The 14,900-nt window shown below is 44.4% G+C and overlaps 1 protein-coding gene across 5 annotated transcripts in view; it reads left to right on the forward strand.

The window, feature by feature from the left end:
* Nucleotides 1-2,038: 2,038 nt before the first annotated feature.
* Prdm2 (PR/SET domain 2) overlaps nucleotides 2,039-14,900 on the forward strand; it is a 102,463-nt gene continuing 89,601 nt past the window's right edge. For 2 of the 5 annotated variants that reach the window (XM_050120317.1, XM_050120319.1), the window contains exons 1-2: nucleotides 2,060-2,173; nucleotides 2,617-2,791. The gene's annotated coding sequence lies outside the window, so the exon portion shown is untranslated. Of the gene's footprint in view, nucleotides 2,174-2,209; nucleotides 2,228-2,616; nucleotides 2,792-14,900 lie in introns of those variants that run through there. The other 3 variants (XM_050120320.1, XM_050120315.1, XM_050120318.1) reach the window with 3 other exon arrangements.

The following is a 14,900-nucleotide window of genomic DNA, read 5'->3' on the forward strand; positions in this document are numbered from 1 at the left end:
AGGTTAAAGAATTGAAACGTGTCCAAACAGAATACGCAAATCAAAAGTGCATGATGGCTGATTTAGAAACACCTAAGATACACTCAGTGTGGTAGGCTAAATAATCATCCCTTCACATCACACTGCATCTAAATCCCGGGAATTTTCAAGCATTGCCTTGTACGAAATTTCTGTGCCTATGACTAAGCAACGAAGAGATTAACTGGGTCTTATCTGGGGATCCTTAGGACAACTGTTCGTCTTCTTTTAAAGAAAGAGCAGAGGGAAATCTGACTACCTACAAAAGAGAAAGTGACGCGAAGGCAGAGCGGAGAGTGTGAAGATGCTGGCCTTGAAGTGTTGGGTGCCATGGTCACAAGCCAAGGAGTGTTGGCAGTCTCCAGAAGCTGGAAGAAGGAAACGGTCACCTCTAGTGGCCTCAGAGGAAGTATGGTCCTGCTGAGACTTTAGCTTTGGCCTACTGATACTGATTTTGAACTCCAGCCTCTACATTTGTAAAAGATTAAATTTCCGTTGTTTTAAGACATCAAATCTGAAACAGTAGCCCCAGGGGAAAAAATAATATCGTCATTTTAGATTAAAGACAGAAAGGACAGCCACTGACTTCTTTGTCAGCCTTCTCCTGGAATGACGCTCCCTGGTTTCACCATGTCACTTTTGACTTGATAGTTCCCCTATCTTCCTTTTGGCCGTGGCATATAGGTTTTCTTCTAAAATGATGACTTCTGTGGCAGTTTGGTGGTAGATAAGATGGTGGCCTCCCTTTTACTCCCACAGACGATGACTCAGATGGTTTTGATGCATGGGTTAAGTTGTAAGGCATTGATCAAGTAAAGAGTCCAGTGGTGACCCCTATCACAATGCTATATACTCTAGTGACATGCTCACACACACTTTTTTTAGGTTTACAAACTCTTCCTTGAAGAGCGAAATAAGCAAACCCTTGATGTTTTATTTCCTTTTTCCATGGTCGCCATGGTGACCCAGTCGTTTTTCAAGAACTTGACATGGGACATTATCTGCACTTGTCAATGATACTGAGGAAACGGTCAGCTCATTGCCCTTATTTACAGTCAGTGTATGCCAAGATCCATGTTGAGTGACATGTTTTCTAAATTCCAGGTACATTTCATGAACTTCTCTGTGTGGTGGGATATTTGCACACGGTGTGAAGATGTATTTGCTGTGGCTGGTTGTAACAAAGAGCTGAATGGCCAAATAGCTAGGCAGGAAGAGGTTAGATGCGACACCTGTATCCTTCACCTCTGGCTGCATCTTTCCACAACTTTAGATGGATAGGCAGGCAGCTGGGTTCCTGTCAGACATCTTTTCTGGGGAATGTGCAGAAGCGATCTCTAGTTCGACCCAGTCTATTTCCATCCCCACAGTCCAGACATCTGTTTGCTATCTTGTCTGTAAATATTGACTCAGTTCCCAAGGGCAAGGGTTGAGGTGTCACAGCTCCCTGGCATCGACCTAGGTCCATGGCTGACAAATACCCCCTGGTAAGGGATGAACGCAGCCACCCAGTTGCATCTGCCTTGCGGGAGTTTCATTTTAGTGCATGTGGCTGCCCTGCCCCTTTGCACACAACCGAAGTGGTCTATTTGCCCTACAGGTATAATGAATGGCCTTCACAGTGGACCCTTTCTTCTGCTCTTATTTTGCCTGAGACGTGAGCTCATGGTGTGGTCCTGGATGTCACTATGCAGATCAGCCTGGCCTTGAACTCACAGAAGTCTGCCTGCTTCTGCCTCAATGAATTTTGGCATTAAAGTGTGCGCCACCGTGCCCAGCAGCCCTGACCATGTGAAGGGTGGTGGATTCTCTGAGGAGCTGTGAATCCCTCAGCTATAACTCTTCCGTGGTCAGCCTGGCCCAGCAATGGCGACGCGGCTTCTCTCCGAGGGTGACGCTCTGGGGTCCGCAGTGAGCCAGTGATTGACAGCGAGGCCAACACAGCCCGTCAGGGTCACGCCGCGGAGCCCTGTCGGGGCCCCGAGGGGTCGCGAGCCACGAGCTCCGCTTCGGGTCGGTGTCGGGGCGGCGGGCGCCCCGCCGACGTCACTTCCGGCCGGAGCCAAGATGGCAGCGGCGGGGCCGCGGACGCCGGAGCGACGGCGGCGGCGGCGTCGTCTCTGGGCTCGCTGAGGCGCTGGCACGTCGCTTTCTGGTGAGGGCGGCGGAGCCTGGGCGGGCGGGCCTCGGGGGACGCCGCTCGGTGTCGGTGAGGAGCGTGGGCACCGCGGCGGGGGCGACCGGGCCAGGCGCTAAGGGGGCTGCGGGGCGGGCTGACGCGCCCCCTCCGAGCTTCCACGGAACCGCTGGGGACCGGTGGCGAAAGCTGACCGACGCCTGCGGGCGGCGCCGCGCGGCTCCCGCCCTGCGGCTCTCTAGTCCCCCGCGGGCAAGTTTGGGGTCCGCTTTGTGGCGGCGCGGCAGAGTCGGGGTGCGTGGCTTTGGGGCTTGGCGGGGTCCGCACGTGGGCCCCGGGCGGTCCCCATCGGCGGGGCTGTGAGCTCGGCTCTGCTCTTTTGTGTCCCGCCCGAGTGTCTGGGCGCATCTGCATCCCCCGACTTGGTTCTGTGCCTCGAGCCTTTGTGTTTTCCCGTATAGTTTCTGTGTGGCGTGAACCTGGCAGTGGTCCCCGTGAGTGTTTCCCGTCGACCCACCGGTGCATGTGTCACAGATGTGCACTAACATATGTGTGACTGATTTCGGTTAGTCAAAAGATCGGTCTACCATGTCTCTGACTGAGGATGACAAGTGAGACACGAAATTCACCTAACAGGTCAGTGTTCTTCCACGACCCACGCGTGAAGCACTAGTCCACGGCCTGGTACCATTGGGTCGGACCTCTTGAGCATTGGGAACAATCCCACCGAGAACCGGGAAGCCCCGTTGTCCCTTACTACGAAGTGAGAATTTGCACCTGGAGAAATGGGGCTCCTCCCACCCCCCCATGTTTCATATTTTGAGGGTTTGGGTGTATTTGACCTATGCACTTGGCTTTTTTCTGAATCCCAGTGCCTTGCCCTTAGAACCCTTTAGCAAGACCCTGGAATGTTTCTGTCTGGAACAAAATGTCTCCAGAGCATGATTTAAGATGTATCTCAAAGTTTTTGTTTACTTCGGGATTATTGTTTAAAGTAACATTTTACAGCAAAAGGAATTTACCAATGGTTCTTTTACCTACAATAGCGCAGACTACGGTTTCATCCGTCCTGCCCACGGTGGTATTAAAAAAGGGATAGGAAGTTTGCATCCAGATATTAAGGAGGAACTAAGAGACATTATGTTGTTTTCTTCTCTGTAGAGTTCTGTTTTTGAGACCGAATGTAGCTGCTACCTTCGAGGCTTTCTTACAAACACCTTATTCGATAAAAAAAAAAAAATCTTTCCCATATGAAATTTCAGCTTAGCTTTGAAGACCTTTATAGATCATTTTATAAGTCCCCTTTCTTTCAAGCCCTGGGAATAGAGCTGTAAACCCATTGTTGGAAGCAACACCCGATTGCATTTGGTGTTATTTTAGGGATCTATCACTTTGTTTTAGGCCGTTGATGCACTTTAGGAAAGTTCCTACACCCAGGGATAGAACGACAATGCTCAGTGTTTGCTGTTTGTTGATGGAAGAGCTGGCTTCATTTGGGTTTGTTTTGTGTTTTTACACAGTGCTCAAGATACTAAGGGGCAACTTTGTAATAATGTATTGGATCTGTAAGCACAGAACAGCAAAGTAGTCTCACTGTAAGACAGTTGGAAAACAGAGAAAGCACAAAGAAGGAATAGAAACCCGGCATAACCTTCGCCTCCACAGATAGCCATTGTTAACATTGTAGCAGATTGTCACCAGCCTCTCATGGTGTGCCTGCTTGCATTTCTTTATGCACACATATTCATTTATAGAAGCATTCGCATCTGTATTACATTTTATACAGAATTGATATGTTGTGTGTATTGATGTAGCTTGTCTTCCATGATGCTGTTGTAAGTGCGTATCTGTCTTTAACTGTTCTTCATTTTGATGTTTAATGGCTGTCTGATATGTGGATGGGCTGTCATTTATCAACCAATTCCATTGATCTGTAAGGCTTCTAAAGCCTGACATTTTCTTTTCATTAAAATTTGTATGTTTTTTTCTCTATGATGAACTTTAAAATTCTGTAGTTACCTAAGATGTGAAAACTGAAAAAAATCTGCTTTTTAGCATCTGTCTGCACGTTTTTTGTTTTAGCTACCTTTCTAAGAAGTAACAGTCCATTTCAGCTCCCCGTTTTCTCTGCCGCATCTGTGTAGCTCACATGCATGTGCACATAGTTTCTTTTGATGATTATTTTACATTGGTTACTTATTTATTCATGGGACTATTTCTTCAGAATGCTGCTATCTTTTCAAGTTTAGATCTGACTCAGACACCTTTCAGGATCTGTTAAATCACAGTTGCCAGAGTGGAAAGCACCTTGGATTATTTACTGTCTTTTGACTAGCTCCATGTTAGTTTTAATACATGTTCCAGGGGAAGAAAGCCCAGCAGCAAATCTGCAGCATTCTCTAGAAAATGACAGAGTATGTGGACATGGAGGAGGATATTTCAAATCTGCATGCAGAGACCATCTACAGGGACTTCTGGGTGTGAAGGGGAAAGTACCTGCTGAGCATGGCTTCTGCTCCTGCTGACGTGTATTTAGTGCCTTCATAATTTGTGTGCTGGCCATCAGCAGTTACAGTGCCTGGTATCATGGCCTCATGCTTGCCTTTCGAAGTTAGGAATTTTTAGTTAGAACTATAAAACATGGTTTTCATAGAGCAGGCTGGGGAAAGCTACTGAGTCTGTTAGTAGGGATAGCATATTTAGTTCCAATAAAACTTTATTTTTCAGCTACTGTACTGTTGACATTTGGACTGTGTTTTTTACTGTGTCTTTGTTGGAGGTATCTCTCTTGTCCATGATGGAATACTTAGCAGCAAACCCACCCCATAAAGTGCCAGTGGTTCCTCGCTCAGTTATGACAAGCCATGAAGTAAGTCACCAGACATTGCCAGGTGTCTATTGGGGAGACAAAAATTGCACGATTCTCAACTACCTCATTGACTGACAGTTCCTTTGCTGGGTGGTTGAATCATGGCAGCAGTTAAGGCTTCTTAGAGCTCTAAGAATAGATGCTATGGTTTATACCTTGAAGGAGGGAATGGGCTTCCTATCCAGATTCCTTTCAGCGTCGGCTTTTGTGATTACAGAGCAGCTCACTCTCTGCAGTTGAACATTGGCATCGTTTCGTGACAAGAGATATGGTGGTGTGAGATAGCCTGGAGATTATGAAGTTTTCATGACATGGGATTGGCAGTCCCAGTATGCAGATTAAATTATTATGAAATTTAAATAAATTTGCATAGAGTTGATGGATGGTGAATAATTTAAGCATTTGGTCTATTATGCTGAATAGCACAGAAATAACTCTTTTCTTCTAGAAAATGAGACTTGAAGCAACTCCTTGAAGATTGATAATGAAAGCCAAATTGTGCTTTTTCTAAAATCTCCTTTTTTTCCCCTTTCCTTAAAAACAAACAAACAAAAAACTAAAAAAAAAAAAAAAAAAAAAAAAACCCAACCAGTGTGGGGTTATGCACAGACGCTTGTCCGAAGGAAGGAAAGCTTTCTTTTGGAATGCTTACCTGACACAGTGCTTACATTTTAATAATAGGTGATTGATCTTCATGGGAAATGTGTCATTAATGCACTTTCCACGGGGGAGAAAATGTCTCCAAATCTTTATTCTTAATCGTTCTAAGTAAAAATTGTATTGCTTGTGGTTCTCTTATTTACTTATTTTTGGTTGTGAAATGATATTTAGTCAAAAGGCACCATTAAATAAAATATATGAAAAAAAACCCTGCCTTTGGAGCTGTAATTAGTAATGAATGGTTTTTCTGAATTACAGAAATATCTGAAAAATTCCGGTGCAGTGAATACATGTATCATTTAAGTATTTTTTCTTAAAGGGAATGGTCTTCTTCTCCACCTCCTTCAAGAATGAGTTAGAGGCATTGTATATAGTCCGCCTGGTTACTACAATGATAAATGCTTATTTTTTTCCTTAATTATACTATGTAAGTAGTAGTTCTTCTTCGGATCTTGGTTCATGTCATACCTATTCTATGTTCTCATTTCTTGCCCCTGGAATGTGCAATAAAAAAGTTTTATTGAATCTATATTTTCCAACTATTTTGGTGAAAAGAATATTTTACAATCCTTGCAATAAATCATATTAGGCTTTGCTTTAAAAGAGCTGAATTACTTCTTGGCACAGTGTGTCCGAAATATGTAAAGCTAAATGGAAACGTTAGCTTGATTACTGTGGGCAGCCCATCTGGAAATTGGTAAAACCTACATATTTTATATGTACTTACATGTAGGTTTTCTAAGAGTGTCTCATGGGAAATTAATTTAAATGATACTTTCAAAATTGGAAAGGAATTGTGAGGTTTCCCAAACCTGTATGTACTTGAGCATGAATTCTGTATGTTTCTTAAGACTGTATTCAGACAATGTATATTAAGCATATTTTGGAGACCATAAAAATGACATTTAAATTGGTTCTCTGAGGCTTAATTCGCCATATTAAAATAAAAAATTAATTTGCCATAATTCGACAAGTCTTGGCTGGCAAGAGAGAGGTTTTGAAAAGGAAGGCTCTTGGGGGTAAATTTAGATGCTTAATTGTGAAGCCCTGTTCCCACGTTAGAAGATATGGGGATATTGTCTGCATATAGCTCTGTTTTCTCTGTAGCTTTGGAACCTGTCCTGGAGCTAGCTAGCTCTTACAGGCCAGGCTGGCCTCAAACTCCTAGAGATACGCCTGCTTCTGCTTCCCAAGTATTGGGATTAAAGGTGTGCACCACCCCAGCCCAGCTTTCTTTTCTCTTCTTAGTGTTTGCAAAGTGGGGGACAGATAATACTCCCGCCTCCCCCCACTGGGATATTTTGAGCAGAATAGGTAAAGAATCCGCAAGCAGGGCCAGTAAGATGGCTCAGCATGTTAAGGCTCCAGGACCCAGTAGTAGAAAGGAGAAACCCAGGGGTTGTCCTTTAACCTGTGATGCCCACACACACACACACACACACACACACCCGACTACACACACACACACACACACACACACCCCCGACTACACACACACACACACACACACCCGACTACACACACACACACACACACACACACATACACACACACACACACACACACACACACCCGGACATAGCACAAGAGGCAACTGTTCCACTTAGTTCCATGCTTCCCACAGAGTCAAATCCATGTCTTCTCCCTACGGACATTTTCTCTCTTGGCAGTCCTCTTTCTCGAGACACCCCAGTGAGACTAAAAATCTCTGCAACTCTATCTCTGACCTCCATGCCAGTCTGCAAGGAGACCAGTTTTCTCCTCTGACTGGTGTAGCTTTCTTTGGGAATGCCTGCCCTCTTCCGAGCATCAGATCCGACATGGAGCTCACCCTCAGCACTTTCCACTTCAGTCCATCCCTGTTCCCGACTGCTGTGTTTTTCAGTGTCTTCACAGCCTCCCTGTTAGTCACCTTCTTTCCACACTCTAGATTATTTCCGCCACCTCTTGTTTCCTGTTAACTGTAGTGTGGAGACTTGTGTGTGTGTGTGTCTTTTCAGTTATCTTGTGTGATTCAGGCTCTACTAGCTTATCAGCTTTGGTCTCTTTGCATAAATTTTCCTTAAATACCAGACTATATTTTGTTTATGGTGTCTCCTCAGTCAGAAAGGCTCCGTTGCTCCTCCCAGGTGAATAAGGCCTTCCTAACAGACTGTCCTGAGACCATCTGTCCTCCTCCAGGTGTCGTGGCCTTTGCTTTTCAGCAATCCCGCTTCTGACGTAGCCTGCAGACAGACCTCCAGGGCTTGGGAGCAGGCTGAGAGGGCAACAGTATTTGGAGAGCCCTACTGTGCTGGGTTGATTTTTGTTGCCTTCCAAGTTGCTTTTGGTTAGCAACAGAAAGCAAACTAGGAGCGTACCACAAGGTCAAGTTCAGATTTGCCCTGGAATGCAAAGCCCCCTGGAACTGTCCTCATCTTTTTCGTTCTTTCTTTCTATACCTTTGCATGCAGGGCACTATTGTACTGAACATAGCCGACCAATATCAAGAGATTTCATGTTTTTATTATCAACTCCTAGACATTTACTTTTATGTTGAATTGAGAACTATTGCCGGCTGGTGATGGCCTTTAATGCCAGCACTTGGGAGGCAGGGGCAGGTGGCTCTTTGTGAGTTCAAGGCCAGCCTGGTAAGTTATTTTGAGGAAATGTACCTATCTTAAAACAGTAACAACAACAAAACAACTCCTGTGTATTCAATTCTTAAACTATAGATCATTGTATTCACTTTGTAGACTGAAGGTATTGCTACTGTTTTTAAGTGGTCTTGAGAACTGTGGTTGCTCATTTAGAGTGTAAACCCCAAACCTCAGATTATACAAACTAGCTCCCACCCTAAATAAAAAATCCCTCACTGAAGTGACATGAATCCTGTGATGTCCATGTGGCCAGCAGCGTGATCAAGCACAGTGCCAGCAGCAACAGTGGCCGGTGTAGGTCACAGTTCTCGGCTTCTCACCTGTAGTCTCAGGAAACCCATTGTGGGTCTGAGTTCTGTACACGATTAGTTTTCCTGTGTTCCGCAGTGTGTGGAAAAACCTTGAGAGCTGCAAGCTGCCTCCGAAGCGTGAGAAGATGAAACCTTTGGGAATCTCTGAGTTAAATTTGCACTGGGGTGACATACTCACCGTGTTCATGTTGCAACTCTTAGCGGGAGTCCTGAATATCTCTTACTCTTCAGTGTTTAACTATAAAGGCAGTGCTGTATTGGGAACTCTCGTGGGAAAAGTCACTCGAGGCAATCAGCTGAGACTTCGTAGGGTAACTGGAATGAGTTAGACTCACTTTAGACATTCTTCATGAGGCTTGTCTTTTGAGGGTTTGTGAAGAATTGATTTTACTTCCTTTTCCAATAATTACAACTTTTTATACAACTAACAAAATGTCAGGAATCTTTGAAACTTCTTTATGCTGGTGCCGTTGTGCAGAGTGTGCAGTCAGCAGTGGGTCGCAGTCCTTCGGTTGGACCCTTGTAACTCTGGATTTGTAGTGGCCCCAGGCAGAGCACAGGGTTTGAGCAGAAAGCACAAGTGCTCCTGCCCCGTTCCCGCCTCTGTGCTGATCTTTACATCTGCAGGGTTTTTTTTTTTTTTGACAATTAGTCGTTAAAATAAGGAAAATTTTGGTTCAAGGATGTTTTGGTGGGATAGGATATTTCTCCCAGGAAAACTGACACTGATCTTGTTCTTGGTCCAGTGAGGGGATATCTGCTGCTACAGCGAGAGATAAGATAACCCATAGTATAGTAGGCTCGACACCCACGCCGGAGGAAATCCCATGTCCAGTGACGTCTGCCCTAGGTATATGATGAAGGGAATAAGGGAGGATACTAATAGGTGTCTTTACTCTCCACGGCAGATGATAATCTACAATGGCCAACATTTATCTCTAAGCTTAGCTCTGTTAGTGGGTGCTAGGACCTTTTCCCCCTCTACAGTGCTGGGGTTTGGACCCATTATTTCATACATGCTAGGCAAGTACTCTTACACTGATCCACATCCCCAGCTTGGGAGTAATCGTTTGTGAAGAATTTCCCATTGTTTCTTTTAATCTTTATTATTTATTCTTTTTTCCTACCCAATTTTCTTTTTTGTTTTTATTTATTTATTTTTTTGTTTTTACATCCAAACCAAAGTTCTCCCTACCTGTTTTCCTCTCAGCACCCCTCCCCCCATTCTCTCCTCCTCTGTTTCTCTTCAGATACTGGTGAGCCTCCCGTGGATATCAGCCAGGCATGGTATATCAAGCTACAGTGAGACTAGAAACCTCCTATTCTCTTAAGGCCAAATGAAGCAATCTGGTAGGAGGGGTGGGTCTTAAAAACAGGTAGTGGAATCAGAGACAGCCCCGTTCTCACTTAGGAGTCTCCCGCAGAGATCAAGCTACACAGCTGTAGCATATATGCAGAGGGCCCAGGTCAGTCCCGTGCAGGCTTCCTGGTTGGTGTTGATTCAGTCTCTTTGAGATTGTAGTAGATTCAGTGAATTTTCTTGTGTGCTCTTGATCCTGATGGCTCCTACAATCCATTTTCCCCCTCTCACAGGATTCCTCAAGTTCCCCCTAATATTTGGCTGTGGGTCTCTACTTGTGTTTCCATTGGTTGCTGGGTAAAGCCTCTGATAACAGTTGACTGAGGCACCAGTCTATGAATATAGCAGGATATTATCAGAAATCATTTCATTGACCTTTGCCAGTTGTATTTGGTTCTCTCCTAGGTCTCTGGGGTAAGCTTTCTCTTAGGATAAGTATCTCCAGCTGGGCCAGTCATCAGTTGGTCACGCCCACATTTTCTGCACCATCTTTACCCCAGCACATCTTGTAATTGCTTTTACCTACTTTCTTCACACGCTTGTGTGTTTGTGAGTGTATGCATGTGGGCACAAAAGGAAGTGAGAGGACAACTTTGGTGTTGGTCCTCACCTTCTACCTTGTCTGAGGCAGGATTTCTTTTTCTTTTTCTTTTTTTTTTTTTTTTGGTTTTTCGAGACAGGGTTTCTCTGTGGCTTTGGAGCCTGTCCTGGAACTAGCTCTGTAGACCAGGCTGGTCTCGAACTCCCAGAGATCCACCTGCCTCTGCCTCCCGAGTGCTGGGATTAAAGGCGTGCGCCACCATCGCCCGGCTTGAGGCAGGATTTCTTATTCGTGCTGTGTATGCCAGACTAGCTGGCTCGTGAGCTTCCCAGGACTCCATCTATCTCCACACCCTGTCTCTGAGCAGGGATTACAGACAAGCATGCTAGCTATTGTGCCCAACTTTTAAATGGGTTCTAGGAATTCAAACTCAGATCCTCACATCTGCATGACAAGTATTTTACTCATTGAGCCATTTCCTCAGCCCACTTTATATTTCGAGAGAAGGTCTCTCACTTACAGGAGCTTGCTGATTGAGGAGGCAGGCTGGCCAGCAAGTACCCAGGCCCCTCATGTTGGCACTGGATTATAAGTATGTGTGCTGTGGCACCTGGCTTTTTTACAAGAGTGCTAAGAATTGAACTGAGGTTCCCATACTTATTCAGCAAGGACTTTTTCAGTTGAGTCATTTATCCAGCCCCTTTTGTTTTAAAGCAGCGGTTCTCAACCTTCATATGAAATGCTGCAACCCTTTAATACAGTTCCTCATGTTGTGGTAACCCCACCATAAAGTTATTTTTTGTTGCTACTTCATAACTGTAATTTTGCTACTGTTATGTATTGTAATGTAAGTATTTGTGTTTTTGGATGGTCTTAGGTCACCACGGTGAAGGGGTCATTTAACCCCCAAAGGGGTCATTACCCTACCGGATGAGAACCACTGTTGTAGAGTAAAAAATTCCATTTGGTTGGAAAGCCCCTGGGTGCCTGCAGTCTAAATGCAGATTTATATTACTTTCTTAGAATGTCAACTGGTCTCTTACTTGACATTTTAATATGATGGTGTTTAATTGTTTAAGACCCTCTAGAGTCGAGGGCTGTTGACCTCAGAGCTCTGTAACTTACATATTTTCAACAGAGCTCTTAATCAGCCCCATTTTCTCATTTGTGTCTGTGGCTCTGGGAAGAGGAGGCTGGGGTTTTCAGTCTGCTGCATGGAAACGGTGTTCACCTGTATCAGCTCTCTAAACCCTATGTCCTAAATCAGGTTTGTGTCTCAGAATACTCTGCTGTGCACATTGAGGGATCTGGAGCCTGGGGCAGTTGCTGGTGCTCTGGGCCACGTGATGGAAATCAGTGTACTGCAGTGTGAGAACACTTGAGGGCTCTCTGTTACCAGCCTGTCCCTGAGCCTCTGTAGGCTGAGCAAGGGATCTGCTGCTGTCTCTGTGATCTCTACCACCTCTCTCTTTGGTATTGGGTGGAAGTCCTGGGGAGGGGGAGAGACAGGTTTCAGCAGAGGCCACACCCAGTGAGTCAGATTTTGCTCAGTCTTCCTGCTTTCGTGATCTACACACACACAAACAAACACACACACACACACACACACACACACACACACACACACACACGTCTCCCTGTTCTTAAAGCACTACCCATTTCAGTATAGTTCCCGCTGCAGTTTATGTAACCTGGTAATACTGCCTGCATTTGCTTCTCTGTTTTGGCAGCACTGTGCAGCTTTGCACATGCTCTGCAAACATGCCATCAACAAGCCACTCATATAATTTCTCTCTTCAAGAAAAAATTGGGGCTTTGTATTTTTAGGGTGAAACTTAAGTGATTTGTGAAATTATATTATTTTGGGAAAGGAAGATGGACGTGTATTTTTCTGAGCAGGTGTAGTGTGAGCAGTGCCTGCTGGTGCCACCCTCCTGGTAGGGATCCTGATGATTCTGGTGGTGTTTGTAAATTGATAAAATCTGGTTTTGAGAAGTCAGCATGATTTTAATTTTTCATTTTTAAGTTTCTGGGTTGTGAGAGTGTTTTGGTCAGAGTAAACCAAATAGGAAATCTGCTAAGCTAAAAGCTCCGTCTCCATATTGTTTGCTGCCATGATGCTTACTTTGTAGTGATTAGACTATTTTTATAATAATTTGTTATTATTAGACTTGTGAGACTCCTTTCACAAAATGCTGTTTCTAGACCTTTCCCTTGTCCTACCTTGTCAGTGTTTATTGCAGTTCTAGCCTAGCTCTAACAGTGTTTTAGTTCCTTGCCCCTCATCTGTCTTCATTGCGTTTTGGTCTAACTCTGGCACAGCATGCTGGCTCCTGTGCTGATGTCTGTTTGATTCTTTGTCTACGAGCTTCCGGAGTCTTACAACTCAGTAATCGCTACTGATTCTTGATGTTACAATGTGGGAAAAATTAGGCCAGTGAGATGGCCTAGCAAGTAAGGGCATTTGCCAGCAAGCCAGATGACTGAACTTTGGTCCCTGGAAGTTTCTGGAAGGAAAGAATCTACTGACTCCCGCAGGTTGTCCTCTGACCCCTACCTGCACACAGTGGCAAGCACACACATGCAGTAAATGAATGCAATTTAAAAGTGACAGCCTTGAAGTTACAGTAGTTTTCAAATAAGAACCAAAGAGCTAAAGCGACCCAGAAATAACTACAATGAGGGATTTGTGGGTGAACACACTTTCATCATTTTTCCTTTCTTCTAGACTTTGAGTTTTTAAAAATGATTGCTTTTCCTCTAGCTTTGTAAAACTCCTAAGTTTGCAGATGTGCACAAAGTTAACATAAGCAGTGTCACATGTTTGGTTTGTGCTGGTGGTGTCTGTCCTTAGGTAGACTCTGCTCTGTTGCAGAAGACGCTGAGTGCCTACGGGTCTGTGCACACCCAGGGGCTGGAATGTCACTTATCACTCCATTTTCAGGTCTCTGGAACGTGTTGCCAGTTGTTCAGATTGTTTTGTTACTGTGAGAGACCAGTAATTTTTAGTTTAGTTTTTTTGCTACTGAACCTTAATACTCAAGTCACCTTTATATATTAACAAGTTAATATTGGTAAGGATGATTTGCTCTGGAATTTGAAAGTAGTACTTTGAAAAGTATAGTTGGATGTGTTCAAGTTCTTTGCCTAGCATGCCGGAAGTCCTGGGTTTTATCCCTAGCACTTTATAAGCTAGGCAGGGCAGCATACGCTATAATCCCAATTCTCCAATGGCAGAGGTAGGAGGATAGGTTTGTTTGTTTGTTTGTTTGTTTGTTTGTTTGTTTTTTTAATATGTATCTTGTCTCTTGTAGCCCAGACCAGATACTGTTTTTAAAAAAAAGTTGCTGGAGAGATGGTTTGGTGATCAAGATCACTTGTTGCTTTTTCAGAGGACCCAGATTTAGCTCCCAACACCCATATGGTGGTGGCTCACAACCATCCGTAACTCCAGCTTTAAAGGATTGGACATTTTTTTCTGATCTCTGTGGATACCAGGCACCTACATGATGTATAAAATATATATATGTACACACATTTATTTATTCAGACAGAACACCCCATATTCCTAAAGCAAAATAAGTAAATCTAAGAAGGAAATAAGTGCATGCATGTGATTAGAACTTTAGAGACACAAGGTGGAGCTGAAGTGTGTGCCTTTTCAGTGGTCCCTGCTATTTGTGACTGACTGATTCACAGGCTCAGACTAAGGCATCTGTCTACTGTACTTTTTCTACCTCTTTTCAGTATGTAGTAGTATGTAGAAAGTCAGAAACACCGAAGCTTTTAGTATTAAAAAAGAATTTGCGGGCCTGGAGAGCTGGCTCAGTAGTTCAGCGCACTTGTTCTTATGAAGGATAGGAGTTGGTTCTCAGCACCTACGTGGTAGCTCACAACCTGCTCTAACTCCACTTGCAGGAAATATCCAGTGCCTGCTTCTAACCTCTGTGGGCACCAGGCGTTCGTGTAGTGTACATACATACAAACTAAATCTTAAAAAAGTTACAAAAAAGCATTTGCTGGATTTTTTTTTTTTTTTTTGAGACATGGTTTCTCTGTGTAACACACTCTGACTTTTCTGAAACTTGCTCTGTAGAACATGCTGGCCTTGAACTCACAGAGATCCACCTGCCTCTACCTCCCAAGTGCTGGGATTTAAAGTGTGTGTCACCACCACCCTGTGCTGGAATGGTTTTGAAGATATGTGTGAGAAGATTCTTCCCTGCCTCTGCACTGACAGGATCCATTGTGGATCTCTTGTGGATAAACTTTGCCTTTGAGATGCCGTACATTCCTAAGCAGGAATGTGGAAGTGGTGCTTTCCCAGACAGTGTTAAGGTCAAAGTACTGCCGGGGCTTTGGGGT

This window comes from Alexandromys fortis, unplaced genomic scaffold, assembly GCF_014885135.2.
Source record: "Alexandromys fortis isolate MF-2015 unplaced genomic scaffold, M_Fortis_MF-2015_v1.1 scaffold_174, whole genome shotgun sequence".
Classification (NCBI taxonomy): Eukaryota; Metazoa; Chordata; class Mammalia; order Rodentia; family Cricetidae; genus Alexandromys; species Alexandromys fortis.